Source organism: Gymnogyps californianus, chromosome 8, assembly GCF_018139145.2.
Source record: "Gymnogyps californianus isolate 813 chromosome 8, ASM1813914v2, whole genome shotgun sequence".
Lineage (NCBI taxonomy): Eukaryota > Metazoa > Chordata > Aves > Accipitriformes > Cathartidae > Gymnogyps > Gymnogyps californianus.
In genome coordinates, this window is record NC_059478.1 from 23,789,522 (window position 1) to 23,800,563 (window position 11,042).

Genomic DNA, 11,042 nt, shown 5'->3' on the forward strand with positions numbered 1-11,042 from the left:
GTAATAAGTGTGAAAGCAAGCCACCCTAATCTCCCCACTAGCTTAATTACAGGCAGCACTACAACAGTCTGGTAGGTGGCCACAGAGCTGCCACCCCAGGTAGAGCTGGCACAGGGCCCTTGCTGAACTGGCTAAAGCAGGCGCCTGGCCGCTGTGGGGCTCCCAAGGAAGTAGCAACCCTCAAAGGTCAGGAGATTACCAGTTGGCCAGATCTCAAACCAACACACATCCCTGACCTCCAAGCTGGCAGCAAGGCTTGCTGCCTGATGCAGCTCCAAGCTCCACAGCCTCTCAGGAAGAGAGATCTTCGTCCCGCAGCTCCCCACCACAGGACCTGCCCAGCTTCCTGGAGCTCCAGAAAGTCACTGTGGGGTCCAACAAGGCCTGCATGCAGCTCCATGCACCCAGGCAGTTTGTTTCCCAGCAGAGCTATGGGGACCTGTGGTTCAGAAGCATCTGCCAACAGCAGCTGCCACTGTGGAAGAGTGGGACTGACCAACCCAGGGTCTGGTAGCTGCAGACCAGGTACAGACAGGGCTGTGCAGAGCACACAGAGGCTGGCACCTCAAACCATCACAGAGCTGTCAGTCACAGCTCCAAGAGAAGCTTTCCTGAGCTTATGCACAAGTGAATCCAGCAAGATGAGGAACACAAAACCATGTCTGCCCTGAACAACACACAAGCAGCAAAGCAGAGTAAGACAAGAGGGAGAAGGAGCCTGGCCAGCCCTAAGCAGCAAAACTGTACTTTATCAACTCTGCAGCAGGATCATTCTAAGACTAAAGTTTACCATGAAGCACAAAAAACTGGATTTGGGTCTCCTCCTTCTGCCACTCTGTGGCCAGGTGAAAGGGAGAGGGGCCTGTAACCAGACAGTACACACTTGCTTCACACACAGCATCTCAGGACACCAGTTCAAGCACATGCCAAGAGCACTCAACCAGAGAGCATATTCAAGTACACCTGCATTACTGCTAACGATTTCAGCCATCTGACTGAAGACTCAGTTAAGGCATTGTTGTCCACATGCTACTAAAAGTCACATTTTTCCCCTCAAGAGAAATCATAGCCTAAAGAGATGCCTGTGCATCAGCTCATAAGGCACAGAAGACCAGTCTGGCAGGGGAGCATGAGCTGCTATGTTTCAAGTGTGGAAAGCCATACCAGCAGATTAGAGCAGAGCAGGAAAGTAGCTCTCCTAGCCTGGCACGTTGGCTCAGAGGATTCGGGACAGACTCTGATCAGAGTTTGAGGACAACCAGTCCCAGAACTCTCAGCCCATGACATAACTACAAAGTCTACAAGGAAACTTCATGCTAACACCACCAGATAAGTTTTCCTACTTGAATCACATCCATTCATCACTTCCTCTGGCCCAGCTACTTCATGCTGAGTCTCAAAGGACAAGGCTAACAGCCTGGTACCATATGCTCTGCATCAGTGTACTCTGAAGTCAGTATAGGAGGACTGTATTCACAGAGAAGGGATGCAAACTCTCAAACCCTTGGTATGTAACAGCTCTTGCAAGAGCTGCCATTGCAGCTGGTGCAGGAGGCACACTGGCTCCAAGTGGCAGGAAAGTGACCTGTCTGAAGTTGAGGAGTTTCCCCATCTTCACCAAGTGTGTTAATACCCTACCACTATCTCACACAGTGGCTGTAAAACCCTGAGGGCCTGGATAGCATCCTACAAACAGATTAAGCTCTCCCCTTCCCATGCTTGCTGGAAGCAGTAAGAGCAAGAAGAGACTCCCAGATTAGCAGGCAAGCTCTGCAGAGCCTGGGCAGTCAGTGTGGCACCTCACAAGCTTTCAGGTGAAGGAGCAAGCCCATTGCAATAGTGTACTGGTAACCTTGTACAAAAACCAAGGCAGGTAATCAGACTTCAAGGTCCCACAAGAGCATATGTTGCAGTAAAAGGTCTATATGCACAGCACTTTTTCAGGGACAGCACCTCCCCAAGCTGATTAGGCAAGCTGTTAGAGTAGGCTTACTCCTTATCACATTCAACACTGGTGGCTGCATATTCAGGGCACCAATATCAATACAGATGAGAGCAGTCAGGGAAAAAGCAGGGAAAAGGCAACATTAGGCAGAAAGTCTGACATAGCAAGGAATAAAGGAATAAAGAAGTGAAGGAAGAAGAGAAACAGAGGGTGAGATACCTTATTTTCTACTTCTGTAGGTATTTCCTTTCTGAGCTAACCACACTGAGCTGTGTCCACTCCCTTGTGCAGCACCAGGTGAGGGGGGAAGGAGGTAGAGAGGGCTAGGCTCCCCCTCTGAAGTGATGGCACCCAGAAGCCCCCCAGGGTGCATGGGAGAGCACACTTGGGAAGGACAGAACTAGGCAGGGCTAGACCAAGCAAGGTCAGCTCCTGACACCTGCTTCTAGAAATAGGTCAAGCCTTCTAAAGCCCTCTAGCAGAGGAACACAGAGCACCCCTATCTGGAGGTGAGACAGACTGTACCAGAGCATTCATCTCTGTAGTTTTAATCATCATGCAAGTGCCTCACTACAAGGTTTCATCTCTGTTCCCACAGCAGTGTCTGTAATCATTACAGAGTAATGATTACTGTGCTCTGTTCCATCCAGGCCTGTGCATTAACTGGACAGGCACACTAAGACAAGATGGACATCAGAAGTCTACAAAGCAAGATGCAGAAAGGGAAGACTCCTAAAATCCCTCCAACAGCTCTATCTGGACCATTCAAGAAGGCCAAGTGTGAACCCAGAGCCACGAGGTCACTGCCTGGAACTCACCATGACATCGGCTTTGGGCCCCCGTACCCTCCACACCAAGAAGGCAGTGCAGTCACACAACCACCTTCTAAGAAGAAAAAGGGATGTTCTCTGACAATACTAGAGATGTCAGACTCCAGCAGCACAGTATATGCACCACAGATCCCAACAGGCATAAGGCTTAATAGATACCACCTTTAACAGGGTTCACAGCCCTCCACACACAAAAAAAAGCATTGGGCCTTATTACATCCACACAGGTGTAGATGGACCACTCAAAGCCAGGGCTGTTGCTCCTACTGCTGGTCCTGTACAGACAGGGAAAGCCTCTTAGGATTAAGAAGAAGCAGCATGAGATAAATCTGTATGTATACAGAGCAAATCTATTAACAAACTATGAGAGCAAGCTAGCTGATCTGATCCACAGGTAAGAGCACTTCTTGCAGCAAGGCTGGAGACTTGCCACCACAGTGACAGCTTACCACCCTGATCCATCCCAGAGGGAAGAATCAACCAGAAGTTACATACGCTGTGAGACACTAAGGGAAATCAAGAACCATCAGACCCAGCTACCACCTCCACCATCCCCAAGGCACCAAAGTCTCAGATAGCACCCAGACACAGGCCTGCTGGTGGGGTAGCTGGCTGTGGCAGCTGCAACTTGTCATCTGAGCAACAGCAGCCCCACAACTCCTGCAGGGAAGAGCCCTGGCTCCTGGGGACTGGCTCCTCCCTGCAGGAGCCCAGGCTGCCTCACCTGTATGACTGGCAAGAACCAGACTTTCCAGCCCAAGTACTCCCACCATTTGACAGACAGTAGGGCACAGGCTAGCACAAATCCAATACGAAAGCACAGAAACACAGAAGATCTCTTGGGCCATTACAGGCATGTCGTGGTTTAACCCCAGCCAGCAACTAAGCACCACGCAGCCACTCCCTCACTCCTCCTCCCTCCCAGTGGGATGGGGAGGAGAATCAGGAAAAAAGGTAAAACTCGTGGGTTGAGATAAGAACAGTTTAATAACTAAGGTAAAATACTAACAATAATAATGAAATATAATAACAATATAATGAAAAAGAATATAACAAAAAAGGAAAAAAGAAAAAAGAAATAAAATTCAAGGAAAAAACACACTGATGCACAACGCAATTGCTTACCACCTGCTCACCAATGCCTGAGCAGCAATCCACCCCTCCCGGCCAACTCCCCCCCGTTTATATACTGGGCATGATGTTCCATGGTATGGAATATCCCTTTGGCTAGTTCAGGTCAGCAGCCCTGGCTCTGCTCCCTCCCAGCTTCTTGCACACCTGCTTGCTGGCAGAGCATGGGAAACTGAAAAATCCTCCACTTAAGATAAGCACTACTTTGCAACAACTAAAACATCAGTGTGTTATCAACATTGTCACACTAAATCCAAAACACAGCACTGTTCCAGCTACTAAGAAGAAAATTAACTCTATCCCAGCCAAAACCAGGACAAGGCACCACTTCCAATATCTCCTGTAAGCTTCTTCCTAAAGGAAAGATCTCAGCCTGAGTGTTGACTGTGCTGTAACCCCAGCAGAAAAGGGGAAAGTGTTCACCTGCAACCTTCAAGGACAGTGCTGAGCCAAGCATGCAGCAATGCACCTGCTTCTGATGCCAGCTTCAGAGCTTCCCAGGGATGCAAAGCTTTTGTCCACTAGGAGAGAAAGGAAACACTATGCACCTTGAATAAGCTCACTTATTTTCACCTCCAAAACATGGTGCGAGACACCTCTAGGTCAGAGTGAGTTTTTACTCCCCTAGAATCAGTTTTAACAGTACTTTCTCTCATATTACATTTCTGCCCTGATGGACCATATAATCCCCCCCATCTAACAGACTTTCAGGAAACAGAGGTGAGAATACAACACAGGCCACGACCACGGAGGCCCAGGCTGTGCGGGTGGCATGGCTTAATCCCCACAGCAAGATGCAGCAAGTAGATGCCGCAACACCTGGCATCGTGCTACTTCTCATAGGAACAGGCCATGAGCAGCAGCTCACACCCATGAGCTAGAGGGGCTACCTAGGAAAGAGATAAGACACAGCAGTCTCAGTCAAGCCCCAAGGGCTCAGCCAACTGTCTGACTCTCTAAACCATCCTCAAGAAGCTGCCCAGCAGGTCTGGTGGGAAGGTCAGCTCCATCCAGCTAGGAATCTGCCCAGGCTGCATTCTGGCAGAAGAGAAGGTGGTCAGTTTGGGGCTGCACAGCAGGATGGATGCACTGCTGCACAGGCAATCCTGGCCTCCAAGAGGGGAAGGGATGCTCTGAGGGAATGCACTAGCAGGGAAAGCACCCAGTGTTATCCCATGCTGCCCACTGAGCATAGGAAGGAGTATTCACCCCACTTCTTCCTGGCCTTAGGACTCCAGAACCAAGATGGTCAGTCACAGGGAAAGCACCTGACAGTCTCCCTGCAGAAAGCAACCTGGGCACTGAGGCATACAGACTGCCACCCACAAAGCCTCCCCTCCTGTCACAATGCCTGTGTATTTACACTGTCTTATTTAGCCTGTTAACAGAGATCAAGAAGAAGCAGCGTTCCCAACTGCCCCTTCATTACAACAGAGGAACAGACTCACATAAGAGACCTACAGACCAAGTCCAGTACTGCCTGTGGAAGGTCAGATGAGCATTTGGCCATGGTTATTAAACCCGCAGCTACCCAGCAAGTGCAGACCCTTGTGTATGACCACACAATGTCCAAGGTGAGCTTGCAGCCAGGCTCCTGCTGCCACCAGAAGGGTGACAGCAACCTCCTCCTCCTCCCACCGGCGTTCCAGAGCAAGGGCCAGAGGGAGGCCAAGCACCTACACGAGCCGGCACTCAAAGCTAACATTGTGTCGCAGCAGCAGGGGAGGCCTGGTACTGCCACCCTGCCCAGAGGAGGAGGGAAGAGCCGTCTCAATGGTACATTGATGCTGAGGGCTGTGTAGGAGAAAGCTCTCTGGCCACCAAGCAGCCAGCGTCACCGCCCGAGGCTGCTCTCGCCCTGCTGCAGTGAGGCCCCAGCAGACCACAGCCCTCCTCAGCTGTTCAACATCCCCGCAGCTTTCAGCCAGGGCCGAGCACAGCGGCCGCACCAGGACGGAGGGTGTCAGGGCGCCGAGCGCAGTCAGGGTCGCTGAGCAGTGCCCAGCACGGGCCTTACGCCCACCCCCAGCGATGCGGCTCCAGCACAGGCCCCCAGCCCCGCATCCGGCTGCTGGCTGGAGGGAGCGCTGAGCCCCGCAGGGACCCCCTCCCTCCGCCCGGGAGAGGGAAGCGCAGGCAGCTCCCGCCAGGGCCTCGGGGTGGGGCACCGCCGGGGCCTACCGCCGCTCCGGGCCCCGGAAGCGCGGTGCCGCGGCCCGGCCGAGCACCGGCACTGCCGCCAACGCGGCCTGTACAGCCGGGCGTGGGGCTGCGGGGAAGGGCTGCTGCGTGACACCCCGGCAGCTGCTGGCCCCAGGGAGGCCCCGCACCGCCGCCGAGGTGACTGGGTGGGTTAAGCCACCTTCCAGCGAGCCCCGGCCGTGGCCTGCCCTGCTGCCTGCTGGAGCAGTAGGCTGGGACCCGCCACAGTGGCCGCCCCCAGCCCCACCAGAAGGGCCAACACAGCGATGCCGATCCCCTTCCCTGAAGTTGGGCAGCCACCAGATCTTGACCCGGAGAGGAAACAAACTGCTGGCTCAGGGCCCACCTCTGCCAGCAGCAGGGAGGCAGCCCCGGCACGGCCAGGACCCTGTCCCCAGCACGGCCGCCAGGCAAAGACCTGCCAGGCTGGAGGCCAGGGTGTTTGTGCCCTGGTGCACAACCAGCAAGGAGAGATAGTCCTTCCTCCTGGCACACTGGGAAAGCGTCCCAAGCACCAAATCGAGACAGTACAGAGGGGACAGCTCTGGCATACGACTGCCCTGAAGGAGAGCAGCCCAGCTGCAGGAAGGGAATTACACCCTTCCCTGGGCACCCCGGAGACTACTCTGGGGCAGCAGCACCAGGCCATGAGCCAGGGGCTCTGGGGAGCGCTGCAGCTCATCACACCATCAGGATCCAGCTGCTCTTAAAAACCACTTCAACAACCCAACTTGGACTCCACTTATCTTCCTCCTTCTGACACAGGCAGGCTTGCACACCACAGGCCTGTCACAAGGATCCACACTGCTGTTATAGTTATCCCTCCCTCCAGGGGGGTGACAGCCTCTGCTAGTGCCTTCCTGCCTGGTGGCAGCCGCACCCAGCCTCACCACCTGCCAAGGGCATGTCGCAACACCCATCCCGCCCATCAGGCCACAGCCTCCCCAGACTCATCCCTCCACAGCTCTGGTGAGGGGGACACCACCCACCTCCTGCCATACCCCAGAGCATCCCAGGTGACAGGGACACACACACACACAAGCCTTCTCCAGCCTCTTCCACTCCTGCAGGCTGTTTAGCAGGTACCAAGCCAGCACATAGCCTCACTGGAGCAGGGCCCACCATCCCTGGCAGGCAAAGCTTCAATCCCAAAGCAGCTAAACCCCGATAAGGCCTCAGCACTCCCCTGCTCTTCAATACCTTCAGCAAACAGCCCCAAAAGCCCTTCCAGCACACACCAACAGCAAACCCCAATCCACCCCCCACCAAGCTCAGACACCCCCTCCCAACCCCCCCTAAACTCCCCCCCCATTTCAAAAATCCAAAAGGATCCCCGGAAAGACCAGGCATCCCCAGGGCAGACCCACCAGGCATAGCTGGACCCAGCACCCACCGCCCCGGCGGAGTCTCCCCCCCCCTCCCACGTGTAGGCAGCACCCCCCGCTGCCACACACACTCACCGCCAGCCGCACCCGCTCTGCCCGCCACCACAGCTGTCCTCGTCTTTAAATAGGAGTGCCCTACCCCCCTCGCCGCTGCCGATTGGCCTCGGGGGCGGGCTCCGCCCTCCAGGGCGGAGCCCGACCCCCAAGGCCAATCGGCGCTGGCGTCGCGGCCCGCCCATTCCGTGGCCACTCCCACGCCGGCAGCGCCTCAGCGGCGGGGGCTGCGCAGCGCCCTGACATTTTGAGGGGGGGCGGTGCTGGGTTTTGGGGCGGGCTGAGGTGATTTTGGGGGGCGAGGCAGCTGTCTGGGGAGGGGCAGCAACAGGAGGGAAGAAATGGAAAATGGCTGGGAAAAGGCCGCGGGTTTGGGCAGGGTCTGAGTGGGGTGTGGAGGGTTGGCTCGAGGGCGGTGGTGAGGGCATGAGGGAAATGGTGGAAAGAGCGCCCTGGCGTCGCTCTCACACCGACCTCTACTTTCTCTGGTGCTCGTGAGGTGGAGCCGGTCCTGTTGCAGTCCAATGCCATCTCGACGTCTGTTTCAAATGGGAGTCCCAGTCCTCCTGCGGATTCCCACAGGGTGGCCACGGTCCACCCCAGCAGGCGAAGCAGCAGCATGGTGGGCAGAGAGGCCAGGCAAAGCCTGGGTCATCATCTGCAGCCAAGGCACAGCGTCCTGGTCGCTCACAGGTGGTGGTACACACACCTTCACAAGAGCTCAGTGTCAATAGGAGGCCCTCAACTTCGATGGTTTGGGTGGACTCTTCCAGTCTTACACTTCTAGGAAACAACCAACTACAGATCAATAAACAAGTAGCAGATATGCTCATTTTTTTCCCAGTGACACCACAACAGGCACCACAAGCATTTGGAAACACAGGACAGAAGGACACCCCAAAGACATTAAGTCTGACTGCATGCTGTTTCCAGCACCACTTCATCCTGTGTTGTCTTCACGGACTTATCAAGCTTCATCTTAAAAAGTGGCTGGGCTTTGACTCGTGCTCATCTGATCTGAAGGCGGCTTCAGAATTCACTCTTCTAATTGTTAGGAATCGTCTTCTCATTTCCAGCTTAATTTGATGCACAGCCAGTTAATATCCATTTGTTCCTGTGCCAACGTTGTCTTTTATCTCACATAGGTCCTTGCCTTGGTATTTACGCTCCAATGTATTTGTAGACAGCAATCATCTCCCTCTCAGCCATTACATGGAAGACTAAACAAGTTTTTCCAGCATTTTCTTACTAGCCAGCCTGTCCGTGCACCTAATGCCATGGTAACTCTTCTGGCCGTGGTGCTGTTCAAGTTCCCTCTCCTGAAGACGGGTGACCAGGAGTAGTCGCAGACTTTGTGCTCACCTGGTGAGAATTCCCAGTCTGGATACAGCCAGGGCTGCATTCACCCTTCTCAGTCCCGCTTTGCAGTGACAGCTCAGAGTCACTCTGTGGCCAGTTACTCCTGTAACTCCTCTTCTTCAGGTGCTTGTAGCTCACAAAGTCACCCAAATGAAGTGAAGAGCTGCACTCCTGGTGACTTTCATGCCTTTTTTTGGTGGTACAGCATTCCTTTACTTTCCCCTATGGTGCCAATGCACCACAACATTCTGATTTCATCAGATTACACCTAATATTTGCGCCAGTCCTTAAGGAAATCAATTTATAAGAACATCCACAAAGTACCTCAGTAGTAATCTTCTGCGTGTCCTGATATGCTCCCTTTCACCAGGCTCTGCTTTCATCTTGACCTTAACCACTCCTTCCCACGTGAAATTCCTGTGCTCATTTCTGCCCCAACATCTACCAAGGTTCCCAATTGGTCCCAAGGTTCCCAGCTGCTTCCCTGGAGTCCACACAGGGCCTATAGCTTTATAGAAAGGTTTTTTTAACTATCACGTTAGTCAGATGTAATAGACTATATTTTATCCCACTTTCCATTTCCTGTCCATGTGCTGCATTACTCTTTAATTGAATACTATTAACATCAGACTGGAAGGCCTGCAGCTGTCCGGATCACTCTTTCTCCTTTGTTAAGTATAGGCATCAGTCTTGTTTGCTATTCTTCACTTTTTCTTTTTTGTCCTCCTTTTATTTTGCACCATTACTCTATTTTTAGTTGATTCATGGTCCAATTCAGTGGAAATCTTGCTATGTTGTTTGTCATGGAATGAGGGATCACCAGTGGATTCCTTCACGCTCCCTACCAGATACCTTTCCACCTTGTATCCCACATCTCATGGCTTTCTCCAAGCATTCCTTCTCTCTGGATCCACCCTTGCTGGCAGGCTTGTCAGGCTCTAACAATGAGCCCCAGATTGCACAGCCCAGCCTCTTCCTGCTATTGGAATAAATTTCCAGGTCACTCTCTTTTCTTCTTCACTGAATGCAATTTATTTCTCCTCTCTCTCGGTCCTGGACCCTACTTCCCTCTTGTGCCTGCTGTCTCCACCGTTATTCCTGTGCGGTATTTGCTCGTTAGTTTTCCCTTGCCACCGCATCTTCTGTTTCTCTCCTTAATTCTCCAACACATCAAATACATTTTTCCATTTTATTTCTCCTCTATTAGTTGGTTTTTCTTTTCACACTCACTTGCTTTGATGGGTTACCTTTGTCTGCATGTCTGCGTTTTTTTACTTCTCATGCTCAGTGGGTGTCTGCAGTTCCTCAGTGTTCCCCCTTCCAACCACATCCCCGGAGCTGCAGCAGCCTGGGCAGGAACTCCTGCTGGTGCGAGGACCCTGGTCTGCCGGAGCACCCTGGCTGTGGGCGAGTGGATCCGGCGCAGTGCTGGCCCAGTTATGGCTGGCCGGGGGGTGATGCAGAGTCCCCTCCTAACCCTTGGGGACAGGGCTCCAGCAAGGACTTGACTAATCCGCTGTGTGTTGTGGATCTGGGTTTCTGCCTTGCAGCCTCTTTGGAAGCAAGGTAGCACGAGCACACGTAACAAAGAAAATCCCTCAAAAATAAGGGATGTGAGGGTGAGGGAGACGAGGCCAGAGTGATGTGACCCGTTGTGTACAGCCTGATGTTCCCAAAGTGTCTGGAGAGAGATTTTTACAAATGGATAATCTTCTGCTTCCATCTTGAATCCTGCCTGTGTGACCTGAAATCTGGGAGGGAAGCTGTTTGCAGCCAGCCAAGCATGTCGCTCTGACTGCAGTCTGGACTGCCAAACCAGAGAGGATCGTGTCACAGGCCTGCACAAGGGTGTCCTTCCTGCACCAACCACTCCTGCAGCAGGCAAAGCCGTGCAGGTCATTAACTCTTCACCTGCAATTCAGTAAACAACCTGGCTGTTGTGCTCTTGGTGGCAGCAGCCTGGGCTGCCCCAGGCTCCAGTTTGGGAGAACTTAAGCTCCTTGCTCCATTGCTCGTCCTGGAGAACAACACGCCATTTCCACTGTAGCTTTAGTGAGAGTCTTGCTGATCCTTCTCAACTTGGAGATCCGATCAGATGGAGGTGGGTGTGAGTCTCTGCACTCCTCCTTTCTGTTG